Raw genomic sequence first — 27,063 nt, forward strand, 5'->3', positions numbered from 1 at the left:
CGATGAAGTGTGAGTGGTTTACTTCAGACCTACGGGTCCATAGTTTGTAGCTAGATGGCTTCTTCTCTCTTTTTGGATCTCAATACAATGTTCTCCCCCTCTCTTGTGGAGATCTATTCGACGTAATCTTCTTTTTGCGGTGTGTTTGTTGAGATCGATGAATTCTGGGTTTATGATCAAGTCTATCTATGAATAATATTTGAATCTTCTCTTAATTCTTTTATGTATGATTGGTTATCTTTGCAAGTCTCTTCGAATTATCAGTTTGGTTTGGCCTACTAGATTGATCTTTATTGCAATGGGAGAAGTGCTTAGCTTTGGGTTCAATCTTGCGGTGTCCTTTCCCGGTGACAGTAAGGGCAGCAAGGCACGTATTGTATTGTTGCCATCGAGGATACCAAGATGGGGTTTTCTTCATATTGCATGAGTCTATCCCTCTACATCATGTCATCTTGCTTAAGGCCTTACTCTGTTTTAACTTAATACTCTAGATGCATGCTGGATAGCGGTCGATGAGTGGAGCAATAGTAGTAGATGCAGGCAGGAGTCAGTCTACTTGTCTCGGACGTGATGCCTATATACATGATCATACCTAGATATTCTCATAACTATGCTCAATTCTGTCAATTGCTCAACAGTAATTTGTTCACCCACCGTAGAATACTTATGCTCTCGAGAGAAGCCACTAGTGAAACCTATGGCCCCCGGGTCTATCTTTATCATATCAATCTCCTACTACTTAGTTATTTACTTTGCTATTTACTTTGCCTTTATTTTACTTTGTATCTTTATCATAAAAATACCAAAAATATTATCTTATCATATCTATCAGATCTCACTCTTGTTTCGGGGAGAGAAAAACAAAGAGAAGAATTCATCGCGTTTTACGATACAGAGCCGCCGCCAAGCCCTAAAACCTCTTAGGAGGGCTGATCTGGAGTCCGTTCGGGGCTCCGGAGAGGGGAATCCATCGCCATCGTCATCATCAACCATGCTCCATCAACAATTTCATCATGCTCACCATCGTGCGTGAGTAATTCCATCGTAGGCTTGCTAGACGGTGATGGGTTGGATGGGATCTATCATGTAATTGAGTTAGTTTTGTTAGAGTTTGATCCCTAGTGTCCACTATGTTCTGAGATTGATGTTGCTATGACTTTGCTATGCTTAATGCTTGTCACTAGTGCCCAAGTGCCATGATTTCAGATCTGAACCTATTATGTTTTCATCAATATATGAGTGTTCTTGATCCTATCTTGCAAGTCTATAGTAACCTATTATGTGTTATGATCCGTTAACCCCGAAGTGACAATAATCGGGATACTTACCGGTGATGACCGTAGTTTGAGGAGTTCATGTATTCACTAAGTGTTAATGCTTTGTTCTGGTACTCTATTAAAAGGAGGCCTTAATATCCCTTAGTTTCTATAAGGACCCCACTGCCACGGGAGGGTAGGACAAAAGATGCCATGCAAGTTCTTTTCCATAAGCACGTATAACTATGTTCGGAATACATGCCTACATTATATCAATGAACTGGAGCTAGTTCTATGTCACCCTATGTTATGACTGTTACATGATGAACCGCATCCGGCATAATTATCCATCACCAATCCATTGCCTACGAGCTTTCCATATATTGTTCTTTGCTTATTTACTTTCCCGTTGCTATTTCTATCATCACTACAAAATACCAAAAACATTACTTTCACTACTGTTACCTTTTGCTACCATTACCACTACTATCATATTACTTTTCTACTAAATACTTTGGTGCAGATATTAAGTTTCCAAGTGTGGCTGAATTGACAACTCAGCTACTAATACTTGAGAGTATTCTTTGGCTCCCCTTGTGTCGAATCAATAAGTTTGGGTTGAATACTTTACCCTCGAAAACTGTTGCGATCCCCTATACTTGTGGGTTATCAAGACTATTTCCGGCGCCGTTGTCGGGGAGCATAGCTCTATTCTTTGAGTCACTTGGGATTTATATCTGCTTATCATTATGAAGAACTTGAAAGATCCAAGAACCGAGTTTTATCTCTCAACTACGAGGGGAGGTAAGGAACTACCATCTAGCTCTGCACTTGATTCACCTTCTGTTTTGAGTAAGCTTGCGACACCTACACCTGCTTCTGCTATTCGTTCTGATATGTCGCATGTTATTGATGATGCTACTTCTGCTATGCATGATACTTATGATGAAACTACTTCTATGTTTGATACTACTGTGCCACTTAGTGATTTTCTTGATGAACAAATTGCTAGGGCTAGAGAGATTGAAAATATTGAATCTGATAATACTGATGAAAGTGATTGTCGTGTACTAGAGTAGGGGTACCTTAGTACCCTGAACTTGTGCACGGGCAGTCGCAGCACCCCGCGGCAAGGCTTGCCGGGTGACCGCCAAGACCCTCCGTGGTTCCCTTGAAGACCATTCAAGAACAAAGTACTCAAACCAAGGCCCCGGCAAGAGGAGCTTGCCGGGAGGGCCAACCAAGGCCCCGACAAGAGGAACTTGCCGGGAAGGCCAACCAAGGCCCCGGCAAGAGGATCTTGCCGGGAAGGGACAAGACCCCGGCAAGAGGAGCTTGCCGGGAAGGCCACTCAAGGCATACCAAGAAAGCTTGCCGCGACGCGCCCTGCGTCCCGGCAAGATCCGGCGAGCGATAAGCTTCCGGACGCGACAAGACGACGGCCGCGGCAAGGAGCTTGCCGCGGGAAACCACCACTTCGTGCCCGCGCTCCAGCACACCTGCTAACGTGTCGCTCTGGGACTCTCCCAAGCACACGTGGCAGGAGGCCGTGCAGCTAGGGGTACGCGGTGGCAAGCGGAGATGAAGAGAAGCCCATCGTGGCAAACGGTGGCGCTCCTAACGGTCCCCTTTTGCACTGTTTAGGAGACTCAGACAGGCATTTAATGCCCTTGTCCCCTGCCGTCAGAGTTAGGTAGGGCGCACTGTATCCACAGTAGCGGTAGCTGCACCTACCGCATCCTTTTCCATTTTTACCCTTCTAGTCTACGTTGCCACCTGTGGGTAACCCCTTGAAAGTATAAAAGGAGGCCCAAGCGCAACGTAGAGGAGGTAGGGCCGGTTCGGCTCATTCGAGACACCGGAAACACTCCACGCTCAGTCTGGTAGCGTCGATCGCTCCTGAGCAAAGATTCAATACACACAAACAAGCAGTAGTAGGGTTTTACGCATCCGTGCGGCCCGAAGCTGGGTAAAATCGCCCGCGTGTACTGCCTCGATCCGCTCTTTGTGCGCTCTCCGCCTCCCACCGAACCGAAAGGGGCCCTGTCCCCATAGGTGTTGGTGGATCAGCACTCCCCGACATCTTTGGCGCGCCAGGTAGGGGGCGTCGAGATTTTGCGAACCCGATCCGGCGTGCACGCAAGCTAAATCTTCATCGTCTTCATCGACATGCCACCGAAGAAGAAGGATTCGGAGGCAGCTGTTCCGTCCGTGTCACTTCCACCGCCTCCGGAGCAAACGGGTGGTGGAGTGGACGCCGGCGGAGGAATGGGCATCGACGAGGGTGCCCACAGTGCTGCCAAGTCCAAGGACAAGGCGGTACAGACCTCGGCGTCCATGCGAGCACCGTGTCCCTCTCAGGAGGTGCGGGACCAGCAGCGTCATAGCGTTCGCAGCGCCATATGTCCGCTGACCCAAGATCAAGCTGGTGGTTCGCGTGGCGTTCAAGACCAGCATGCACGCCAGCATGCTGGCCCCAGCGAGGTGCGGTCGCCGAGACGGGACGTTGCTCCTTCTAACTTGGTTAGGAGTCTGAGCACGCCCCTCTCCTCGCACCGTTCACCTCCGCCGCCCGCCACCCCAGCAGAAGCCTTGGCGCGGGCCCAGCTGCTCCTGGACTATCCTCCGACGGCGGAAAAGACCGGCGAATGGAGGGCCACTATCCAGAGCCTCATCGGCTTCGCCAACGGCGACACTACGCGGCGACCAAGCACCTCGCTGCCGCGGCAGGATGGCCGGACGCGAGCCGATGGCAACAAGACTGAGGGAGGTGCGACTTCCATGCACTCTCCACTACGAAGGCCAAAATCGCCGACTCGCCGGGTCCACCCCAACAGCGGCTCCACCGCGTCGTCGGACCCATGAGCTCGTCGCGACCAACGCCAAGTTCTCCATGAACGACAACAAGAAGACGCTCGAACCCGCGTCGAGCGCCGAAGAGAAGCGCGACGTCCATCCGACAAGCACGCTGGGCTCTCTGTTGACATGCATGCGCCAGGGGAACCAGGCGATCTGCCGTACGCGGTAGGTTGTCCTGCGTTCACCCGTGAGCTGCGGCAAGTCCAGTGGCCCAGCACAAAGAATTTCAAGCCAGACATGCCGGAGAAGTACGACGGCAAGACGCACCCGTCGGAGTTTCTCAGCATCTACACCATTGCGGTGCAGGCTACCGGGGGACGAGATAACAAGATCCTTGCCAACTACTTCCCGCTGGTACTCAAGCCCAATGTCAGATCCTGGCTCATGCACTTGCCGGACAACTCCATATCTTCCTGGGCTGATCTGTGCCATCAGTTTGTCGGCGCCTTTACAGGCGGCCACAAGCCACATGGCCAAGAGAGCGATCTTCATCTGCTCGCCCAGAAGGAAGGAGAGCCACTGCGCAAGTACATTCAGAGATTCAGCCGCGTACACCACAACATCCCAGATGTCTACCCCGCCGCGATCATCAGCGCGTTCCATCAGAACATGCGAAACCGAAGGATGAGGGAGGAGATGGCGATGTGTAAGATCAGAGACGTCAGCGAGCTTTACGCCCTGGCTGACAAGTGTGCACGCGCTGAAGAGGGGAGGAGGCTCCCCGGAGAGAGTACAGGAGCAGGAGGATCTGACAGTGAGGATGCCGCCCCAGCAAGGAAAGGCCGGCGGCGGAACAACAGAAGGAATAAGGGCAAGGAAGTGTTAGCTGTCGAGCAGACCGGCAACGGAGGTGGCTCCAAGGAAGCTAAGGCTGGTGGCTCCGACAAGGAGGCCCATCCTGTGGCGGCCGCCGACAAGCAGGACAGCTCCGGCAGGTAGTATTGCAAGATTCACCGCACCAAGGGTCACGATCTCCAGAACTGCAAGAAGGTCGAACAGCTTGCTGAGCAGCAAAAAGCTGAATACGAGCGACGCGACAAAGAGAAGGCCCAGGAAGGAACTGGTGGATCCGGCAAGAAACGCCCCGGCCGGGGAGGACGCCGCGGCAAGGCCAAGCAGCGGCAAGGAGACAGACCTCCCCGCGGCCGCGACAAGGATGAAGATGACGATGATGACGAAGATGTGGATGATGATGAGGCCGATGAGCAGGAATTTCAGAAAGCCACAGAGGTCCTGTGCGTTGACGGTGGCGCCTCTCTGCATACTTCGCACCGCCAGCTCAAGCAGTGGATGCGGGAAGTGAATGCAGCGGAGCCATCCATAGAGTCACGCAAGCCCCTAAAATGGTCCAGCATGCCTATCATCTTTGACATTGGGGATCACCCTGATCGCGTAACTGCGGTCGGGTGCTTGCCGATGTTGGTTTCACCAACTATCCGCAGCCTCAAGGTCACAAAGATGCTAGTTGACGGCGGGGCCGGCTTGAATCTCATCTCCTCTGCGGTCCTTCACAAACTCCAGATCCCTGACAGCGAGCTCGAAGAGACCGGCACATTCCAAGGAATCAACCCGGGAAGGAGCAAGCCGAAAGGGAAGATCACGCTGCCGGTCACATTTGGCAGCGAGCTGAATTTCAGAACTAAGAGGGTCACATTTGACGTTGCCGATTTTCCATTGCCCTACAATGGGATCCTTGGCCGTCCAGCGCTCGCCAAATTTATGGCAGCCTCTCACTATGCATACAACGTGCTCAAAATGCTAGGCCTGATAAGTGTCATCTCTGTCCCCGGCGACAAGAAGGATGTCCTTATCTGCGCCGACAAGATCTACCGGGAAGCAGCAGCCACAGCTGATCACCACACACTTGCCGCTAAAGCTCCCGGGGGGAAGAAGAAGGCCAAGTCCGGCAAGAGCTCTGATGCCCACTCCGGCAAGCGCACCTCTTCGGAGTGCTGCGCTACCGTCGAGGACGCACCATCGAGCTCCACCGGCAAGTGCAAGAAGACGATGGCAGCTCCACCTAAGACCAAGAAGGTGTCCGCCAAGGAGGACGGCACTGGTGGTACCTTCACCATCAGTGCCACGCTTGACCCCAAATAGGAAAGCGCGCTCATTGCTTTCCTGTGGGCGAATGTCGACGTGTTTGCATGGCAACCGTCAGATATCCCCGGTGTTCCCAGGAAAGTAATCGAGCACCACCTTGCCGTCTGTCCTCATGCACGGCCCGTCAAGCAGAGAGTCAGGAAGCAGGCAGTGGAGCGCCAAGAGTTCATTGCAGAAGAGATCAGGAAATTGGAAGCAGCAGGCCTTGTCAGAGGAGTGCTCCATCCCACGTGGTTGGCCAATCATGTAGTCGTGCGCAAGGCGAACGGGAAGTGGAGGCTTTGTATAGACTTCACTGATGTCAATAAAGCTTGTCCCAAAGATCCATTTCCCTTGCCGCGCATTGACCAGATTGTTGACTCCACAGCTGGATGTGATTTGCTTTCATTTCTTGATGCGTATTCAGGATACCATCAAATCTTCATGGCAGAAGAGGATGAGGAGAAAACTGCATTTATCACCCCTTGTGGCACATACTGTTTCGTACGGATGCCCTTTGGGTTGAATAATGCTGGTTCAACATTTGCAAGAGTAGTCCATGTCGCTTTTGAGCCACAGGTACACAGAAATGTGGAAGCCTACATGGATGATATAGTGGTCAAGAGCAAGGACAAGGCTACCCTGATCCAAGATTTAGAAGAAACTTTTGCAAATCTGCGCAAGATCAACCTCAAGCTCAACCCCGAGAAGTGCGTGTTTGGAGTCCCTTCCGGCAAGCTTCTCGGGTTCCTTGTGTCTCGGCGGGGAATTGAAGCCAACCCCGACAAGATTAAGGCCATCGAGCAGATTGAAGCACCGAAACGTGTCAAGGATGTGCGAAGGCTTGCCGGTTGCGTGGCTGCTCTCAGCAGGTTTATCTCTAAGTCTGCTGAGCACGCCCTGCCGTTTTTCAAAATATTGAAAAAGGCAGGTCCAATGAAATGGACTCTGGAAGCGGAGGCTGCGTTGCAGGACTTGAAGAGGTACCTGTCCTCCACTCCAATACTTGTCGCACCTAAGCCACAAGAGAAGTTGCTGCTGTACCTAGCAGCAACCAATCAAGTGGTTAGTGCTGTGTTAGTAGCGGAGAGGGAGGCGGACGATGAGCCAGCAACCGCGGCAAGTGAATCCAGCGACAAGCAGGAGCCTTCTCCGACAAGCTTTGATCCGGCAAGCTCTGGTCCGGCAAGCTCTGGTCCCGACAAAGATGGATCTGCGCAGATGTGCAAGGACGTGCAGAAGAAGATGGTGCAGCGACCAGTTTACTTTGTCAGCTCCCTTCTCCAGGGGGCTAGGTCGAGGTACTCTGGTGTGCAAAAATTGCTTTTCGGCCTTCTCATGGCCTCGAGAAAGCTGCACCATTACTTCCAGGCACATGAGATCACAGTCGTCACTCGCTTTCCGCTGAAGAGGATACTGCAGAATCCAGAAGCAACAGGCAGGATTGTCGAGTGGGCATTGGAACTGTCAAGCTTTGGCCTCAAGTTTGAGAGCACTTCAACTATCCAAAGCAGAGCATTGGCAGAGTTCATAGCAGAGTGGACGCCAACCCTAGACGAAGAAATTCCAGAGAGAAGCATCTCCGTCAAAGAGACAAACAAAGAGTGGCTAATGTACTTTGATGGTGCCTTCTCGCTGCAAGGCGCCGGTGCTGGCGTGCTGCTTGTCGCACCCACCGGAGAGCACCTCAAGTACATAATCCAGATGCACTTTCCCAAAGAGCAAGCAACCAACAATACTGCAGAGTATGAACGATTGCTTGCCGGTCTAAGAATCGCAGCCGACCTTGGGATCAAGAAGCTCATTATCAGGGGTGACTCACAGCTTGTCGTACGCCAAGTGAACAAGAACTACCAGAGTCCGTTGATGGAAGCATATGTTGATGAAGTGAGGAAGCTAGAAGAGCGCTTTGACGGCCTACAAATGGAGTATATCCCAAGAGCTCAGAATGACATTGCTGATGGCCTGTCAAAATGCGTTGCACTAAAGTTGCCCGTGGAACCAGGGATCTATGTGCTCAAGCTGACTCAACCATCCATGACACCATCAACTGGACAAAATAAGAAGAGGAAGTTGGTTTCTGGTGACTACTTTCCGGCAGAGCTCCCCGAAGCCGCCGCCAAGAAAGTCCCCAAGATCAACACCAAGGATGCTAAGGGGCAGTCTGCTCTGGCAAACCTTATGGTTCGTTCCATCGAAGCAAACGCTCTCGGCAAGTTTTGCTCCGGCAAGCTTGCCGGGGAATATCACGCTCCGGCAGAACCGCAGGTTCTTGCCGTAGAAGCGGATGTTCCCGCAGCAACAGATATGCCTTTAGTCCTTGTTGTCGAGCCGCAAGCTCCAGCATGGGCGCAGCAGATTGTCTGTTTCCTTCAGACAGGAGAGCTTCCCGAAGAGCAAGAAGAAGCTGAAAAAATAGCCCGGCAGTCAAGTATGTACAAGTTTGTCGACAGCACACTGTACAGAATAAGACTCAACGGTGTGAAATTGAAGTGCATTCGCCGGGAAGATGGACAACAGCTGTTGGCAGAGATACATGGAGGCATATGTGGTCACCACATTGGCGCAAGAGCACTTGTCGGCAAAGCATTCCGACAAGGCTTCTTCTGGCCGACAGCCCTCCAGGATGCAACTGCACAAGTAACCAAGTGTGAAGCATGCCAGTTCCATTCCAAACAGATACACCAGCCAGCTCAAGCTCTCCAGACGATCCCTTTATCCTGGCCATTTTCGGTCTGGGGGCTCGACATCCTCGGCCCCTTCCCCCGAGCTGTCGGGGGCTTTGAGTTCTTGTATGTCGCAATCGACAAGTTCACAAAGTGGCCGGAAGTGGAACCAGTGAGGAAGGTGACAGCACAGTCAGCAGTCAAGTTCTTCAAGTCGATTGTTTGCCGTTTCGGGATCCCGAACAGGATCATCACCGACAACGGCACACAATTTACGAGCCGCACCTTCACGCAGTACGTCCAAGACCTTGGCGCCAAGGTCTGCTTTGCTTCTGTTGCTCATCTGAGAAGCAACGGTCAAGCAGAGAGGGCAAATGCTGAAGTGCTGCGAGGCCTCAAGACCAGAACTTTCGACTGGCTGCACAAGTGCGGAAGAAACTGGATCGAGGAGCTGCCGGTGGTTCTTTGGTCGATCAGGACGACGCCAAATCGAGCCACTGGCCAGACACCCTTCGCTCTAGTCTATGGAGCGGAGGCAGTTCTCCCCACGGAACTTGTATACGGGTCACCTCGAGTGCTCGCTTATGATGAGCTCGAGCAAGAGCAGCTGCGGCAAGATGACGCGCTGCTCCTTGAGGAAGATCGTCTCCAGGCTGCTGTGCGAGCCGCTCGCTACCAGCAAGCTCTGCGCCGCTACCATAGCCGCAGAGTCAATGCCAGGAGTCTCGAGGAAGGCGACCTTATTCTTTGGCGCGTTATGTCGGCCAAGAATTCCAACAAGTTGACGCCGAAGTGGGAAGGCCCTTATCGGGTGAAACGAGTCACTAGGCCCGGCGCTGTCCGCCTTGAGACCGAAGATGGCATTTCGGTGAGCAACTCCTGGAACATCGAGCATCTTCGTAAGTTTTACCCATAAGGCGCGGTTGTCGGACTCTGTCCGGTAACCACCTTTCTGTACAAGTCTTGCCGCTGTTGTATGTAATCCTTTGTACAGAGCCGGGCGCAGACCCCGTGCACTAGTAAAGTTCATGTGCCCCGCACATCTTGTCAGCTTTCTTTTATGCTATAGTCCTTTTTCGCATATGTTATCTGACACTTTGTGCAGCACCAGACCCCGGTAAGCGATAATGAGCCCAAGGCTCCATATCATTACTTTATTTCTCTATTTCTTTCTCAAAAGAAGGAAGGTTCCCTCACCCACAGGATTTACCGGGGGGAAGGAGAAGATAATGGTGTGGACCAGGCCGTTCAAGAAAGTTTCTCCTTGCCGGGAAGCAGACGACAGAAAAGCTAAGTTGCTAAAGCTTGAGCAATCAGTTTTTGAAGTTTTTGAGTTATTTTCCTTGAACGACCGTGCTTTGTATGGAAAACCTGTGCGCGGAGGAACCAACTCGTAGCTAGTTGCGCCTTTATTTTGTTTCGAGCCCACTCAACAACTTAAGTGAGCTGCTAGCGCCCTTACTTTGCTTCGAGTCCGCTCAGCAACTTAAGTGAGCTCCTAGCGCCCTTACTTTGTTTCGAGTTCACTCAACAACTTAAGAGAGCTGCAACTAGTTGCGACAAGGTTGCTTGTCGGTAGCGACCCCGCCAGCAGGCTGCTGAAGTTCCGCACTCGGCGCTCGCGGCAAGGGTGCCTGCACCGGCAAGTTTCCCTAGAAAGCGTAGGGCAGAACCATACAAGGCCAAGAGTCGAGTAAAGGAAGTAACACATCAATTTTTTGCCTAAGATAGAGTTATATTACAAAAATAACTTGTCGCGCCTCTAATAAAGTGTTTCCATGACATAGCTGGCATAGACAAGGAAAGAAGAAAACGGCGGCAACCTGAACCACTCGGGATGCTGTGGGTCATGCTTGAATATCTCCTTGAGTATCCCGTCCAACTCTATGACGGTGAAATTGAAGTTGAGGCCTGGGCGCAACCTCATGATATCTGCCGGGCCTCCAAATTCCCAGGCGGGTCTCCCCCTCGCCTGCAGAGGGGCGATCCGCCGACGAAGGAAATCTGCGCCAACAGCTCCTACAGTCAGCCCGGCAAGCCTGAGGCGCAAGATCCGAGTGGTGGCGATCGTCAGCTTGTCGTCGTCCACGGACAGAGTGCTCTAGTCATTGCCACGCACTGCTAGGGCTTGGCGCAGGGCGGTGAACGGCTACGGGCTCTCTTCTACAACCCAGCACCAATCAGCTCTCCACTCGTCCCACTTGCTGCGGAGCTCCCCCTCCAGATAGGTCTCCTTCTTGCCGGCCCGCGAGATCCAGGCGATCCCGCCGGCAAGAGGTTCCCCTCTCTCAACACGAGGCATAAAGAAATGGCGGAAGAGAGCTACGTTGGGGTGGACTCCGACAAAGTTTTTGCATAGATGGGCGAAAACTGCCATGGTCAGAACGGCGTTGGGGGTAAAATCAAGGAGGTGGAGCCCGTAGGTGTTCATGATATCACAGAAGAAATCAGAGAATGGCGGGCAGAGCCCGTAGTAGAAGAACACGGCGAAGAAAGGATATCCGCCAACTGGAGCTGCTTGTGAGGCAACGGCGGAGAGTACCTTCGTACGCGGATGCGCCCGCGTCTCCGTCGACCAGAAGAGATAGTACCACTCCCTCAGATCCTTTGCGGAGAGCTCGGGGAGGAAGGTGGCCCGCTCTTTCCGCAGTGCCTCAAGCCGCTGCGCTTCGGTCGACTTCACGACCTTCGTGGCCTTCCCCTTCCCGGACTTTGGAGGCATGGCGGAGGCGGTGGGGGAGATCGACGGCGCTGGTGGTGGCGACGGCGACGGGAGCGGAGCGCTGCTCTCTTTTGACTTTGGAAGCGGAAGAGGGCGGCGGAGGTTTCTGAGATTGCAGCAGCAAATGGCGAAGATAGGGGAAATACCCCTGTTTCCCCTGCTTATAAGGAGGGACGGGGCGGACGTTTCGGCCTTCCAAATAAACAACCTCCCACGATCTCTCCCACGACGCCGCATTTGACGCGTGCCGTTCTGGGCGTGCACGGTGGGAGCGGAGAGATATGCGGCGTGACCTAGGCCGCGCGTGCCCTTGCACTATTTTGGGCCTGGCCAAACAGCGCTCGGCACCGTGTATGGCCCAGGCCCGGGGGCTCCTGTCGGTGTACTAGAGTAGGGGTACCCTAGTACCCCGAACCTGTGCACGGGCAGTCGCAGCACCCCGCGGCAAGGCTTGCCGGGTGACCGCCAAGACCCTCCGTGGTTCCCTTGAAGACCATTCAAGAACAAAGTACTCAAACCAAGGCCCCGGCAAGAGGAGCTTGCCGGGAGGGCCAACCAAGGCCCCAGCAAGAGGAACTTGCCGGGAAGGCCAACCAAGGCCCTGGCAAGAGGATCTTGCCGGGAAGGGACAAGACCCCGGCAAGAGGAGCTTGCCGGGAAGGCCACTCAAGGCATACCAAGAAAGCTTGCCGCGATGCGCCCTGCGTCCCGGCAAGATCCGGCGAGCGATAAGCTTCCGGACGCGACAAGACGACGGCCGCGGCAAGGAGCTTGCCGCGGGAAACCACCACTTCGTGCCCGCGCTCCAGCACACCTGCTAACGTGTCGCTCTGGGACTCTCCCAAGCACACGTGGCAGGAGGCCGTGCAGCTAGGGGTACGCGGTGGCAAGCGGAGATGAAGAGAAGCCCATCGTGGCAAACGGTGGCGCTCCTAACGGTCACCTTTTGCACTGTTTAGGAGACTCAGACAGGCATTTAATGCCCTTGTCCCCTGCCGTCAGAGTTAGGTAGGGCGCACTATATCCACAGTAGCGGTAGCTGCACCTACCACATCCTTTTCCATTTTTACCCTTCTAGTCTACATTGCCACCTGTGGGTAACCCCTTGAAAGTATAAAAGGAGGCCCAAGCGCAACGTAGAGGAGGTAGGGCCGGTTCGGCTCATTCGAGACACCAGAAACACTCCACGCTCAGTCCGGTAGTGTCGATCGCTCCTGAGCAAAGATTCAATACACACAAACAAGCAGCAGTAGGGTTTTACGCATCCATGCGGCCCGAAGCTGGGTAAAATCGCCCGCATGTACGGCCTCGATCCGCTCTTTGTGCGCTCTCCGCCTCCCACCGAACCGAAAGGGGCCCTGTCCCCATAGGTGTTGGTGGATCAGCACCCCCCGACAGTGATGATGAAGAATCACTTGTTATTTTTGAGGGTTATGTTTTTTGATCAAGAAGCCTCTTTAGCTATTTTAGCTTGCAAAGATAGATACGAACTTAAGAGATTATTAGCTAAATGGAACAAGCAATCTCTAAATGCTAGAATGAAACCTGACCCTGCTTTTTCTACTTCACCTATTTGTGTTACCGATAAGGATTATGAATTCTCTATTGATCCTGATATAATAAATTTGGGTTGAATACTTTACCCTCGAAAACTGTTGCGATCCCCTATACTTGTGGGTTATCTCAAACTTCTCATAGTATTCAATGCACTTTCTATGAAAGTTTTTATATTATTCCTTAAAGCAAATTTCCATGTTGTTCTAAAGGACTCTCAAAATAATATAAGTGAAGCATGAGAGATCAATTATTTCTATAAAATAAAACCACCACCGTGCTCTGAAAGGTATAAGTGAAGCACTAGAGCAAAAACTATATGGTTCAAAAGATATAAGTGAAGCACATTCAGTATTCTAATAAATTTCAAATCATGTGAGTCTCTCTCAAACGGTGTGTACAATAAGGATGATTGTGGTAAACTAAAAAGCAAAGACTCAGATCATACAAGACGCTCCAAGCAAAACACATATCATGTGGTGAATAAAAATATAGCTCCAAGTAAAGTTACCGATGGACGAAGACGAAAGAGGGGATGCCTTCCGGGGCATCCCCAAGCTTAGGCTTTTTGGTGTCCTTGAATTTTACCTTGGGGTGCCATGGACATTCCCAAGCTTAGGCTCTTGCCACTCCTTGTTCCATAATCCATCAAATCTTTACCCAAAACTTGAAAACTTCACAACACAAAACTTAAATAGAAAATCTCGTGAGCTCCGTTAGCGAAAGAAAACAAAACACCACTTCAAGGGACTGTAATGAACTCATTCTTGATTTATATTGGTGTTAAACCTACTGTATTCCAACTTCTCTATGGTTTATAAGCTCTTTTACTAGCCATAGATTCATCAAAATAAGCAAACAACACACGAAAGACAGAATCTGTCAAAAACAGAACAGTCTGTAGTAATCTGTAGCTAACGCAAACTTCTGGAACCCCCAAAATTATAAAATAAATTACTGGACGTGAGTAATTTATCTATTAATCATCTGCAAAAATAATTAACTAAATATCACTTTCTAATTAAAATGGCAGCAATTCTCGTGAGCGCTAAAGTTTCTGTTTTTTACAGCAAGATCAAAAGACTTTCCCCAAGTCTTCCCAACGGTTCTACTTGGCACAAACACTAATTAAGCACAAAAAACACAACCAAAATAGAGGCTAGATAAATTATTTATTACTAAACAGGAGCAAAAAGCAAGGAATAAAAATAAAATTGGGTTGCCTCCCAACAAGCTATCGTTTAACGCCCCTAGCTAGGCATAAAAGCAAGGATAGATCTAGGTATTGCCATCTTTGGTAGGCAATCCATAAGTGGCTCTGATAATAGATTCATATGGTAATTTAATTTTCTTTCTAGGGAAGTGTTACATGCCTTTCCTTAACAAAAATTGGAATCTAATATTCCCTTCCTTCATATCAATAATTGCACCAATCATTCTAAGGAAAGGTCTACCAAGAATAATAGGACATGAAGGATTGCAATCTATATCAAGAACAATGAAATATACAGGCACATAGTTCCTATTTTCAACAATAAGAACATCATTAATTATTCCCATAGGTTTCTTAATAGTGGAATCCGCAAGGTGCAAGTTTAAAGAACAATAATCAAAATCACGGAAACCTAGCAAATCACACAAAGTTTTAGGAATCGTGGAAACACTAGCACCCAAATCACACAAAGCATAGCATTCATGATCTTTAATTTTAATTTTTATTGTAGGTTCCCACACATCATAAAGTTTTCTAGGGATAGAAACTTCCAACTCAAGTTTTTCTTCATAAGATTGCAACAAAGCATCAATGATATGTTTAGTAAAAGCTTTATTTTGACTATAAGCATGAGGAGAATTTAGCATGGATTGCAACAAGGAAATACAATCTATCAAATAGCAATTATCGTAATTAAATTCCTTGAAATCCAAAATAGTGGGTTCATTGATATTTAAAGTTTTAACCTCTTCAATCCCACTTTTAACAATTTTTGCATCAAGATCTAAAAACTCCAAATTTTTGGAACACCTTCTAGGTAAAGGTGGATCATCTTCAGTCCCATCATTATCAAGATTCATATTGCAAAACAAAGATTTAATAGGAGACACATCAATAACTTTTAGATCTTCATCTTTATTTTCATATCACAAAGCAATTTTTCTTAGCACGCATCCTAGCGGTTCTTTCTTTGCACTCATTAATGGAAATTCTCATGGCTTTGAGAGACTCATTGATATCATGCTTAGGTGGAATAGATCTAAGTTTCAAAGAATCAACATCAAGAGAATTCTATCCACGTTCCTAGCCAACTCATCAATCTTAAGCAATTTTTCTTCAATCAAAGCATTGAAACTCTTTTGCGAAGTAATAAATTCTTTAATACTAGATTCAAAATCAGAGGGCATCTTATTATAATTTACATAAGAATTTTTGTAGAAATTACCATAATTATTAGAGGAATTACTAGGAGACGGCCTAGAATTAAAATTACCTCTATGCGCGTTGTTACCAAAATTGTTCCTACCAACAAAATTCACATCCATAGATTCATTATTATTATCAATCAAAGTAGACAAAGGCATATCATTAGGATCAATAGGAGCACTCTTATTAGCAAACAATTTCATAAGTTCATCCATCTTTCCACTCAAAACATTAATCTCTTCGATTGCATGCACCTTTTTTACTAGTAGATCTTTCAGTGTGCCATTGAGAATAATTAACCATAATATTGTCTAGGAGTTTAGTAGCTTCTCCTAAAGTGATTTCCATAAAAGTGCCTCCCGCGGCCGAATCTAAAAGATTTCTAGAAGCAAAGTTCAATCCAGCATAAAATTTTTGTATAATCATCCATAAATTCAAACCATGTGTAGGGCAATTACGTATCATTAATTTCATCCTCTCCCAAGATTGTGCAACATGTTCATGATCAAGTTGCTTAAAATTCATAATATTGTTTCTAAGAGAGATGATCTTAGCGGGAGGAAAATACTTAGAGATAAAAGCATCTTTGCACTTATTCCATGAATCAATACTATTTTTAGGCAAAGACGAAAACCAAGCTTTAGCATGATCTCTAAGGGGGAAAGGGAATAGCTTCAATTTAACAATATCATTGTCCACATGTTTCTTCTTTTGCATATCACACAAATCAACAAAGCTATTTAGATGGGTAGCATCATCTTTACTAGGAAGGCCGGCGAATTGATCATTCATGACAAGATTCAACAAAGCAGCACTAATTTCACAAGATTCAGCATCGGTAAGAGGAGAAATCGGAGTGCTAAGAAAATCATTGTTGTTAGTATTGGTAAAGTCACACAATTTAGTATTATCTTGAGCCATCGTGACAAACAAGCAATCCAACACACGAGCAAACAAGAAGCAAGCGAAAAAGAGGTGAACGAAAAAAGAGAGGGCGAATAAAACGACAAGGGTGAAGCGGGGGAGAGGAAAACAAGAGGCAAATGACAAATAATGTAATGCAAGGGATAAGAGTTTGTGATGGGTACTTGGTATGTCTTGACTTGTGCATAGACTCCCCGGCAACGGCGCCAGAAATGGCTCGTTGTCGGGAGTCAAATCTTGACTTGACTTGGCGCGAATCTCCCCGGCAACGGCACCAGAAATCCTTCTTGCTACCACTTGAGCACTGCGTTGGTTTTCCCTTGAAGAGGAAAGGGTGATGCAGTAAAGTAGCGTAAGTATTTCCCTCAATTTTTGAGAACCAAGGTATCAATCCAGTAGGAGATCACGCTCGAGTCCCACGCACCTACACAAAAAAATAAGAACCTCGCAACCAACGCAATAAAGGGGTTGTCAATCCCTTCACGGTCACTTACGAGAGTGAAATATGATAGATATGATAAGATAATATTTTTGGTATTTTTATGATAAAGAGAAATAAAGATGCAAAGTAAAATAAATGGCAATAGAAATAGCTAAGTGTTGGAAGATTAATATGATGGAAGATAGACCCGGGGGGCATAGGTTTCACTAGTGGCTTCTCTCAAGAGCATAAGTATTACGGTGGGTAAACAAATTACTTTCGAGCAATTGATAGAATTGAGCATAGTTATGAGAATATCTAGGTATGATCATGTATATAGGCATCACGTCTGTGACAAGTAGACCGAAACGATTCTGCATCTACTACTATTACTCCACACATCGACTGCTATCCAGCATGCATGTAGAGTATTAAGTTCATAAGAACAGAGTAATGCTTTAAGTAAGATGATATGATGTAGAGGGATAAACTCATGCAATATGATATAAACCCCATCTTTTTATCCTCGATGGCAACAATACAATACGTGTCGTTTCCCTTTCTTTCACTGGGATCGAGCACCGCAAGATTGAACCCAAAGCTAAGCACTTCTCCCATTGCAAGAAAGAGGGCCAAACCAAACTGATAATTCGAAGAGACTTGCAAAGATAAACCAATCATACATAAAAGAATTCAGAGGAGAATCAAATATTGTTCATGGATAATCTGGATCATAAACCCACAATTCATCGGATCTCGACAAACACACCGCAAAAGAAGATTACATCAAATAGATCTCCAAGAGAATCGAGGAGAACTTTGTATTGAGATCCAAAGAGAGAGAACAAGTCATATAGCTAATAACTATGGACCTGTAGGTCTTAAGTAAACTACTCACACATCACCAGAGAGGCCATGGAGTTGACATAGAGGCCCTCCGTGATCAATGCCCCCTCCGGCGGAGCTCCGGAAAAGGCCCCAAGATGGGATCTCTCGGGTAAGTGGAATTAGGTTTTCGTGGTGATCCTAGATGTTTGGGGGTATGTGGATATATATAGGAGGAAGAAGTATGCCAGTGGAGCAACGAGGGGCCCACAAGGGTGGAGGGCGCGCCCAGGGGGTAGGCGCGCCCCCCTGCCTCGTGGCCCCATCGATTGTTTCTTGACGCCCACTCCAAGTCTCCTGTATCACGTTCGTTGAGAAAATCACGTTCCCGAAGGTTTCATTCCGTTTGGACTCCGTTTGATATTCCTTTTCGGCGAAACTCTAAAATAGGCAAAAAAACAACAATTTGGGCTGGGCCTCCGGTTAGTAGGTTAGTCCCAAAAATGATATAAAAGTGTAAAATAAAGCCCATTAACATCCAAATAGATAATATAATAGCATGGAGCAATCAAAAATTATAGATACGTTGGAGACGTATCAATGCCCGAGTCAAGAGGTATGAGACCTCTGACCAGTGAGCATGTGCTCGGAATGTCTGAGTACTACAATCGCTTGAATCAAGTGGGAGTTAATCTTCCAGATAAGATAGTGATTGACAGAGTTCTCTAGTCATGATCACCAAGTTACTAGAACTTCGTTAAGAACTATAATATGTAAGGGATGATGAAAACGATTCCTGAGCTCTTCGCGATGCTGAAATCAGCGAAGGTAGAAATCAAGAAAAGAATCAAGTTTTGATGGTTGATAAGACCACTAGTTTCAAGTAAAAGGGCAAGGGGAAGAAAGGGAACTTCAAGAAGAATGGCAAGCAAGTTGCCACTCCCATGAAGAAGCCCAATAACTAGACCCAATCCTGAAACTGAGTGCTTCTACTGCAAAGGAAATGGTCACTGGAAGTGGAACTGCCCTAGATACTTGGTGGATAAGAAGGATGGCAAAGTAAACAAAGGTATATTTGATATACATGTTATTGATGTGTACTTTCCTAGTGTTTATAGCAACCCCTCAGTATTTGATACTGGTTCAGTTGCTAAGAGTAGTAACTCAAAACGGGAGTTTCAAAATAAACAGAGATTGGTTAAGGGCGAGGTGATGATGTGAGTTGGAAGTGATTCCAAGGTTGATAAGATCACCATCGCACACTCCCTTTACCTTTGGGATTAGTGTTGAACCAAAAATAATTGGTATTTGGTGTTTGCATTGAGCATAAATATGATTGGATCATGTTTATTGCAATACGGTTATTCATTTAAGTCAAAGAATAATTCTTATTATGTTTACATGAATAAAACCTTATGTGGTCATACACCCAAGGTGAATGGTTTATTGAATATCTACCATAGTGATACACATATTCATAATATTGAAACCAAAAGATGCAAAGTTAACAATGATAGTGCAACTTATATGCGGCAGTGCCATTTAGGTCATATTGGTGTAAAGCGCATGAAGAAACTCCATGCTGATGGGCTTTTGGAATCACTTGATGCTTGCGAACCATGCCTCATGGGCAAGATGACTAAAACTCCGTTCTACGGGACAATGAAGCGAGCAACTGACTTTTTGGAAATAATACATACTGATGTATGCGATCTGATAAGTGTTGAGGCTCGCGGCGGGAATCATTATTTTCTGACCTTCACAAATGATTTGAGCAGATATGGGTATATCTACTTAATGAAACATGAGTCTGAAACATTTGAAAAGTTCAAAGAATTTCAGAGTGAAGTGGGAAATCATCGTAACAAGAAAATAAAGTTTCTACAATCTGATCGCGGAGGCGAATATTTGAGTTACGAGTTTGGTATTCATTTGAAACAATGTGGAATAGTTTCACAACTCACTCTACCTGGAACACCACATCATAATGGTGTGTCCGAACGTTGTAATCGTACTTTATTGGATATGGTGTGATTTATGACGTCTCTTACCGATTTACCACTATCATTTTGGGGTTATGCATTAGAGACAGCTACATTCACGTTAAATAGGGCACAATCTAAATCCGTTGAGATGACACCGTATGAACTATGGTTTGGCAAGAAACCAAAGATGTCGTTTTCTTAAAGTTTGAGGTTGCGATGCTTATGTGAAAAAGTTTCAAACTGATAAGCTTGAACCCATATTGGAGTAGTGCGTCTTCATAGGATACCCAAAAGAAACTGTTGGGTACACCTTCTATCACAGATCCGAAGGCAAGATATTTTGTTGCTAATAATGGATCCTTTCTAGAGAAGGAGTTTCTTTCGAAAGAAGTGAGTGGGAGGAAAGTAGAACTTGATGAGGTAATTGTACCTTCTCCCGAATTGGAAAGTAGTTCATCACAGAAATCAGTTCCAATGATTCCTACACCAATTAGTGAGGAAGCTAATTATGATGATCATGAAACTTTAGATCAAGTTACTATCGAACCTCGTAGGTCAACCAGAGTACGGTCCGCACCAGAGTGGTATGGTAGTCCTATTCTGGAAGTCATGTTACTAGACCATGATGAACCTACGAGCTATGAGGAAGCGATGATGAGCCCAGATTCTGCAAAATGGCTTGAGGCCATGAAATCTGAGATGGGATCCATGTATTAGAACAAAGTATGGACTTTGATTGACTTGCCCGATGATCGGTGATTCATTGAGAATAAATGGATCTTCAAGATGAAGACGGACGCTGATAGTAGTGTTACTATCTACAAAGCTCGAATTGTCGCAAACTGTTTTCGACAAGTGTAGGATCGAAAGTATGTCTAGAGGGGGGGCTGATTAGACTACTTAACCAAATAAAAACTTAACCTTTTCCCAATTTTAGTTCTTGGCAGTTTTTAGCTATTGTAGGACAAGTCAAGCAATCATCACACAATTCAAGCAAGCATGCAAAGAGTATATTGGCAGCGGAAAGTAAAGCATGCAACTTGCAAGAATGTAAAGGGAAGGGTTTGGAGAATTCAAACGCAATTGGAGACACGGAAGTTTTTCCCGTGGTTCGGATAGGTGGTGCTATCCTACATCCACGTTGATGGAGACTTCAACCCACGAAGGGTAACGGTTGCGCGAGTCCACGGAGGGCTCCACCCACGAAGGGTAATGGTTGCGCGAGTCCACGGAGGGCTCCACCCACGAAGGGTCCATGAAGAAGCAACCACCCACGAAGGGTCCACGAAGAAGCAACCTTGTCTATCCCACCATGGCCATCGCCCACGAAGGACTTGCCTCACTAGCGGTAGATCTTCACAAAGTAGGCGATCTCCTTGCCCTTACAAACTCCTTGGTTCAACTCCACAATCTTGTCGGAGGCTCCGAAGTGACACCTAGCCAATCTAGGAGACACCACTCTCCAAGAAGTAACAAATGGTGTGTTGATGATGAACTCCTTGCTCTTGTGCTTCAAATGATAGTCTCCCCAACACTCAACTCTCTCTCATAGGATTTGGATTTTGTGGAAAGAAGATTTGAGTGGAAAGCAACTTGGGGAAGGCTAGAGATCAAGATTCATATGGTAGGAATGGAATATCTTGGTCTCAACACATGAGTAGGTGGTTCTCTCTCAGAACATATGAGTTGGAATTGTGTATGTGTTCTGATGGCTCACTCCACGAATGAAGAGGAGGTGGAGGGGTATATATATCCTCCACACAAAATCCAACCGTTACACACAGTTTTCCAATCTCGGTGGGACCGAATCAACAAACTCGGTCGGACCGAAAAGGTAAACCTAGTGACCGTTAGAGATTTTCGGTGGGACTGACATGCAACTCGGTAGGACCGATATGGTTAGGGTTTGGGCATAACGTAATCTCGGTGAGACCGATTACACAAACTCGGTGAGACCGAGTTTGGTAATAAGCTAACCAGAGAGTTGGTCAGGCAAACTCGGTGGGACCGATTTGCTCTTTCGGTGAGACCGAAAAGTTACAAAAGGGAAACAAAGAGTTTACATTGCAATCTCGGTGGGACCGATTCGCTCTTTCGGTGAGACCGAAAAGTTACAAAAGGGAAACAAAGAGTTTGCAATCCCATCTCGGTGAGACCGAGATCCCTATCGGTAGAACCGAATTGCTAGGGTTTGGCAGTGGCTTATGACAAGTGAAACTCGGTGGCGCCGGATAGAAAGAATCGGTAGGACCGAGTTTGGCTTAGGGTTTAGGTCATATGTGGATATGGGAAAGTAGTTGAGGGTTTTGGAGCATATCACTAAGCACATGAAGCAAGAGGCTCATTAAGCAACACCTCATCCCTCCTTGATAGTATTGGCTTTTCCTAAAGACTCAATGTGATCTTGGATCACTAAAATATAAAATGAAGAGTCTTGAGCTTTTGAGCTTGAGCCAATCCTTTGTCCTTAGCATTTTGAGGGTTCCACTTTCACATCCATGCCATGCCAATCATTGAGCTTTCCTGAAATAGTCATCTTGGAATAGCATTAGCTCAATGAGCTATATGTTGTTATGAATTACCAAAACCACCTAGGGATAGTTGCACTTTCAATCTCCCCCTTTTTGGTAATTGATGACAACATATAGATCAAAGCTTCGACAAATGATAATAAGCATGAAATATATCGTCGCTTTGAGAAGTATGTGACAAGTAAGAGCTCCCCCTAAATTTGTGCATATTTAAAATTTGCTTTGGACTGCAAATGCACAAAGAGTTAGAGTCATGGGTTACTCTTCCATGTCACATACATCTTGGTGGAGCGCTTAAAATGATAAGAATGAAATACATGCACTCATCACCAAGAATAGTGAATGAACACATAAGATAGATAAGATGATAATATTAAGCAAACATTAAGTGTAGCTTATGATCAAACATATGATCATCAATGTCTCACGAGCAATGACATAGTATCTCACACAAAAGCAAACAAAGTTCGAAAAACCACCAAATAAAACAAGAGAGAATAAAAGCAACACTCTCTCTCGAAGCCTATGATCTATACATTTTCTCCCCCTTTGGCAACAAGTTACCAAAAAGTTCCTAGAAAATGCATAGTGCTAAGTCGACACTCAGGCTTGATCTTCAGGTGGTGGTGGAGTCCGGATCACTCCAAGGACGAAGGCTTCCGTAGACGCTGAAGTAGACGCTGGAGTTGGAGCTGAAGTAGACGCTGGAGCAGGTGGAACTGAGGCTGTAGCTGGTGCAGACGTGGTGGCTCTGGGGTCAGCAACTGGCACTGTAGACGACCTCGGACCTCGTGGCACTCTGGCAAAGGCATCAGTGGTTGTCTTCCCTTTCCGCTCCTGCATGTCATCTTGGAGCTGCTCCACTGTAGTTTGAGTCTCTGTCACCTTGATATCCAAGTCATAGAACTTTTGTTCTACGATTCTCTCTAGGCTTGCCTGGTTCTGAGTTAGGGTGGCTAGTACTTTCTCAATCCGCGGGGTGGATGCAATCAAGTAACCAAGCTGCTCTTGTTTGGTTTTCAAGAAATACTCAGATGCCTCCTCTTGAGTTGGCATCTTGGCAGCTTTCTCTTTCCTTGCCTTCTCCTTCTTGGCTTGTGCTTGTGCAGATGATGGTTCATTCTCAGTCATGACAACTTGATTATCTTCAAAATCTGGACGGATGGGCAGGTGTCCCTTGTCCAATAAGTATATGCCCGTGCCCATCTTGGAGTTGATTAATTCCTGAATTTGTGGGGCATATCCACAGCTCCTCTTCTGATCAGCTGTTGTCCTCTTAATGGTCTCTACCATGAGGCTCATCACCTTGAACTTCTGTGGCACATCAAATATATGAAGCAAATTGATCGCATGGCCTCTGATCATCTTGTGATCACCTGACTTGGGAAACAAGGTGTGCCTCAGTATCCAATTGATGGTTGGCAGCCCTGACAGAAGATAGTGTACTGAGCCAAACTTGAAAGTGTCAAGTGCTTCATTTGGAATTTCCTTGTACATGTTTGACATTGAGTTATGATCCATCTTCTTTTTGGCATATACATCCAAGTCATCTTCCTGCTCTTCTGGGGCATTAATCAGCTGAGCCCATTCAGCAACTGTAGATTGGTACCTCGTACCTTCAGACATCCATGTTATCCTACCATCTGGATAAAAATGTGTTGTGGAGTAGAACTGCATGATAAGCTCCTCATTCCACTTTGTGAGCTTCTGCCCAACAAAGTCCTCTACTCCACATGCCTTGAAGCTGTCCTGCACTCCAGGGTAGTGCTCTTCGTTTTCCTTGATGTATTCCCAGTCGACCCATCTCATATCACATACAATTGGTTTCTTGTCCAACAAAACTGTCTCATAGAAGTCATGTTGTTCCTTAGTGTGGAACCTGTAGTCAACAGCAGTCCTTCTCCTTGAAGCATACGGATCTGCTTCTCTCCACTTCCTGAGCCCTGAGTCTCTCCTGAGCTTCATGTCCTCAGCCACAGGATGAGCATCATTGTGGTCTGGGATCTTGGGCTTGAGCTTTCTAAGAACTTGCTCTTCATCATCTTCTGCAGTGTCAGGCACTAGGGCCTTGTTCTTCTCAGCAGCTGGGATGCTTCTTATATTTCTCTTTGGTTTTGGCTTTGGAGCTGGCTTGGCCTTGGAAGCAGTTGCCCCTGATCTTATGGCATCACCCATCAGCTTGGGTGCCTTAGGTGCTGGTGCAACAACCTCTTCTTCTTCCTCTTCTTCCATGATGGAAGCCTTTCCAAGCACTCTGGCTACGGTTTTCTTCACCCTTTCCTTCCTTTTCTTGCCTTCAGCAGCAACTGGCTCTATGGGAGTGGACTTCTCAGGAATCTTGGTTGAAGCTCTGGCCTTTGGCATAGGCTGCCTGCCTGCTGGCCTTTTGATTTTCATCCCTGGCTTTATGCCTCGAGCTGAGCCATGTTCCTTCTCAAGCACTACTCTCTTTGAAGTTGCTTCCTCTTCTGCCACATAATCCTCATCCTCTGATTCTGAGGTTCTCTTCTTCCTTTGTCTGGTGGCAGCTTTAGGCAGATTGCTAGGGGTGCTCCTGCTGCCTTCATCTGAAGAACTTGAGGGACTAGTGCCCTCACTCATCTGCACTTGCTTCTCTGACAAGTTCTGGCTATCACTTTGGTCTAACATGATGCAAACTCTGACTGCTGACCCTGTGAATAGGTTATAGATGAGATAGAGTGGATAAGCATCACAAAATGCAGAGATTTTTGCAAAAGAATGATTCAAAAACTTAGTTTTAGTTTCCCACTGAAATCATCTCGGATCTACCGATTTTTAAACTCGGTGATACCGAAGCAGTTTTAGAACCTAAACTAGTGAACTCGGTCAGACCGAGTCACAGTTCGGTGGCACCGAGACTGCTAGGGTTTCACAAAGTTCCAAAATTGGTCACACCGATAAGTAATTCTCGGTCAGACCGAGTCTCACTTGTGCAATGGCATAAGCCAAATCGGTGGGACCGAGTTTTTCAACTTGGTGGGTCCGAGATGGTTTCAGCGGAAACCTAACCCTAAAATTTTCGAATTAAACCTAATCTACGAGTTCATTGACTGGATAGAAGTTTAACAAACGTGGCAAGAATCATGATGATCACAATGTGCTAAGAATCGGATTGGGGAATAGCACAAAGATCGAGTCCATACCCTAGTTCGGCGGAGACTCACTACGGCGGCAACGGCGGGGTTGAATTTCCGTTGACGGCGACGGAGACCAGCGACTGGAGGCGGCTGGCGGCGAGGAGACGATCCGGAGACCAAGTTGGCAGAGCAGGCTATCGCGCGGGCGAAGGGGTTCGGAGAAATTTCCAAATTTTTGCCCGTGACTATATATAGCCCGACCCTGTCGGTGTGACCGAGTGGAACAACTCGGTGGCACCGAGATGCAAAACTGTATACAGTTGTTGCAACTCGGTGTGACCGAATGGTTCAAATCGGTTGCACCGAGATCGAAAACCTAGATCAACTTAATGATCTCGGTAGGACCGAAAGTAGGGTATCGGTCAGACCGAGAATCATAAAGAGGTTTTGGAAGTTTAAGTCTATGACGAATCGGGGACTCCGAGCGCTCCTCACACAGAGTGGTTCGAATCTGACTTGATCAAATTTTGTGATGTAGCATGAATAGAGTTTGAGACGAGAAAAGCATAGATAGCTAGAGGAGGTTCTTAGGCATTCTTGTCCATCCACTTGGCAAAAGGAAATAAAACCAAACAATCAAAACAACAAGTGGATGTCCTCGAATGAGTAAAATATGCAACCAGCATGCTCACACAATAAGATGGCAAATGAAATATGTGACAAGGCATGCACAACCAATTCTAGCATCTATCAAGCAATTTGCGATGACAAGGTCATCTATATATGAGTATATTGACTTAGGAGTCAAGTGAGAACACTTGATCATAGGTCATACTCATCGTTTAAGCTCAAGTGGGGTTACCACTTTTACATAAAGCATTGTTGTGTTCACATCTTTAGAGTTGCTTTAGCTCAAGTCTTAGAGTAAAGCTCCCCCTAGATGTGATATCCCCCCTTAGAGGGATGAACTAACCTCGGGTTTTGTCGATGATGACTTCATGTAGATGTTGAAGATGTGGATGCTCAATGTTGATGTAGATCACTTGGAGCTATCCATTTGAGTGAATTGCACTTTCAATACCTACATGGGTTAGTCCCACAAGGAACAAACAAGGATATCCATAGACATAGAGTGATGCACACACAAGATGATGTCCATGAAAACTTTTAGGTTACCTTGTCCCTTGTCTTACCAACAAGAGGGTTTGTGACTCCTTGAACTAGTGCAAGATGTGGAAGTTGATTGCACTTGTTCTTGCCAAAATGATAAGAGTGAAGTATGTTGGCGGAGTCACCCTCAAGAACTCTCTAGTTCTTCTTCTTTTGGATCCACACCATCTTGATGGGAATCCTTGGAGTTGTAGTCGTACTTGATGAAGTGGAACTTGAAGTAGTCTTGGGAATCCACTTGACTAAGGTCTTAGGAGCTTCTTCAAATGCATCAATTTCCTCTTGAAGCTTGTCCTTGCCTTTTTGCTTGTAGTCTTGTGGTGGAAGATCATCTTGAGCTTGTGTCCCCTTGAAAGAAGTATCATACTTCTCTTGTTGAGGAACAAACTTTGTCTTGGGGTATTGATCTTCTTCCCACTCAACTCCATTGGCATTGAACTTTCGTTCAAAACCAACACCTTGATTCTTCCGGTGCATTCCTTGCTTGCGCACAATTTCCTCGAATTGCTTACTCCCGGCAAGGCTTTTGTACACTCCTTTCTCTATAATTC

This window comes from Triticum aestivum, chromosome 2A, assembly GCF_018294505.1.
Source record: "Triticum aestivum cultivar Chinese Spring chromosome 2A, IWGSC CS RefSeq v2.1, whole genome shotgun sequence".
Taxonomy (NCBI): domain Eukaryota; kingdom Viridiplantae; phylum Streptophyta; class Magnoliopsida; order Poales; family Poaceae; genus Triticum; species Triticum aestivum.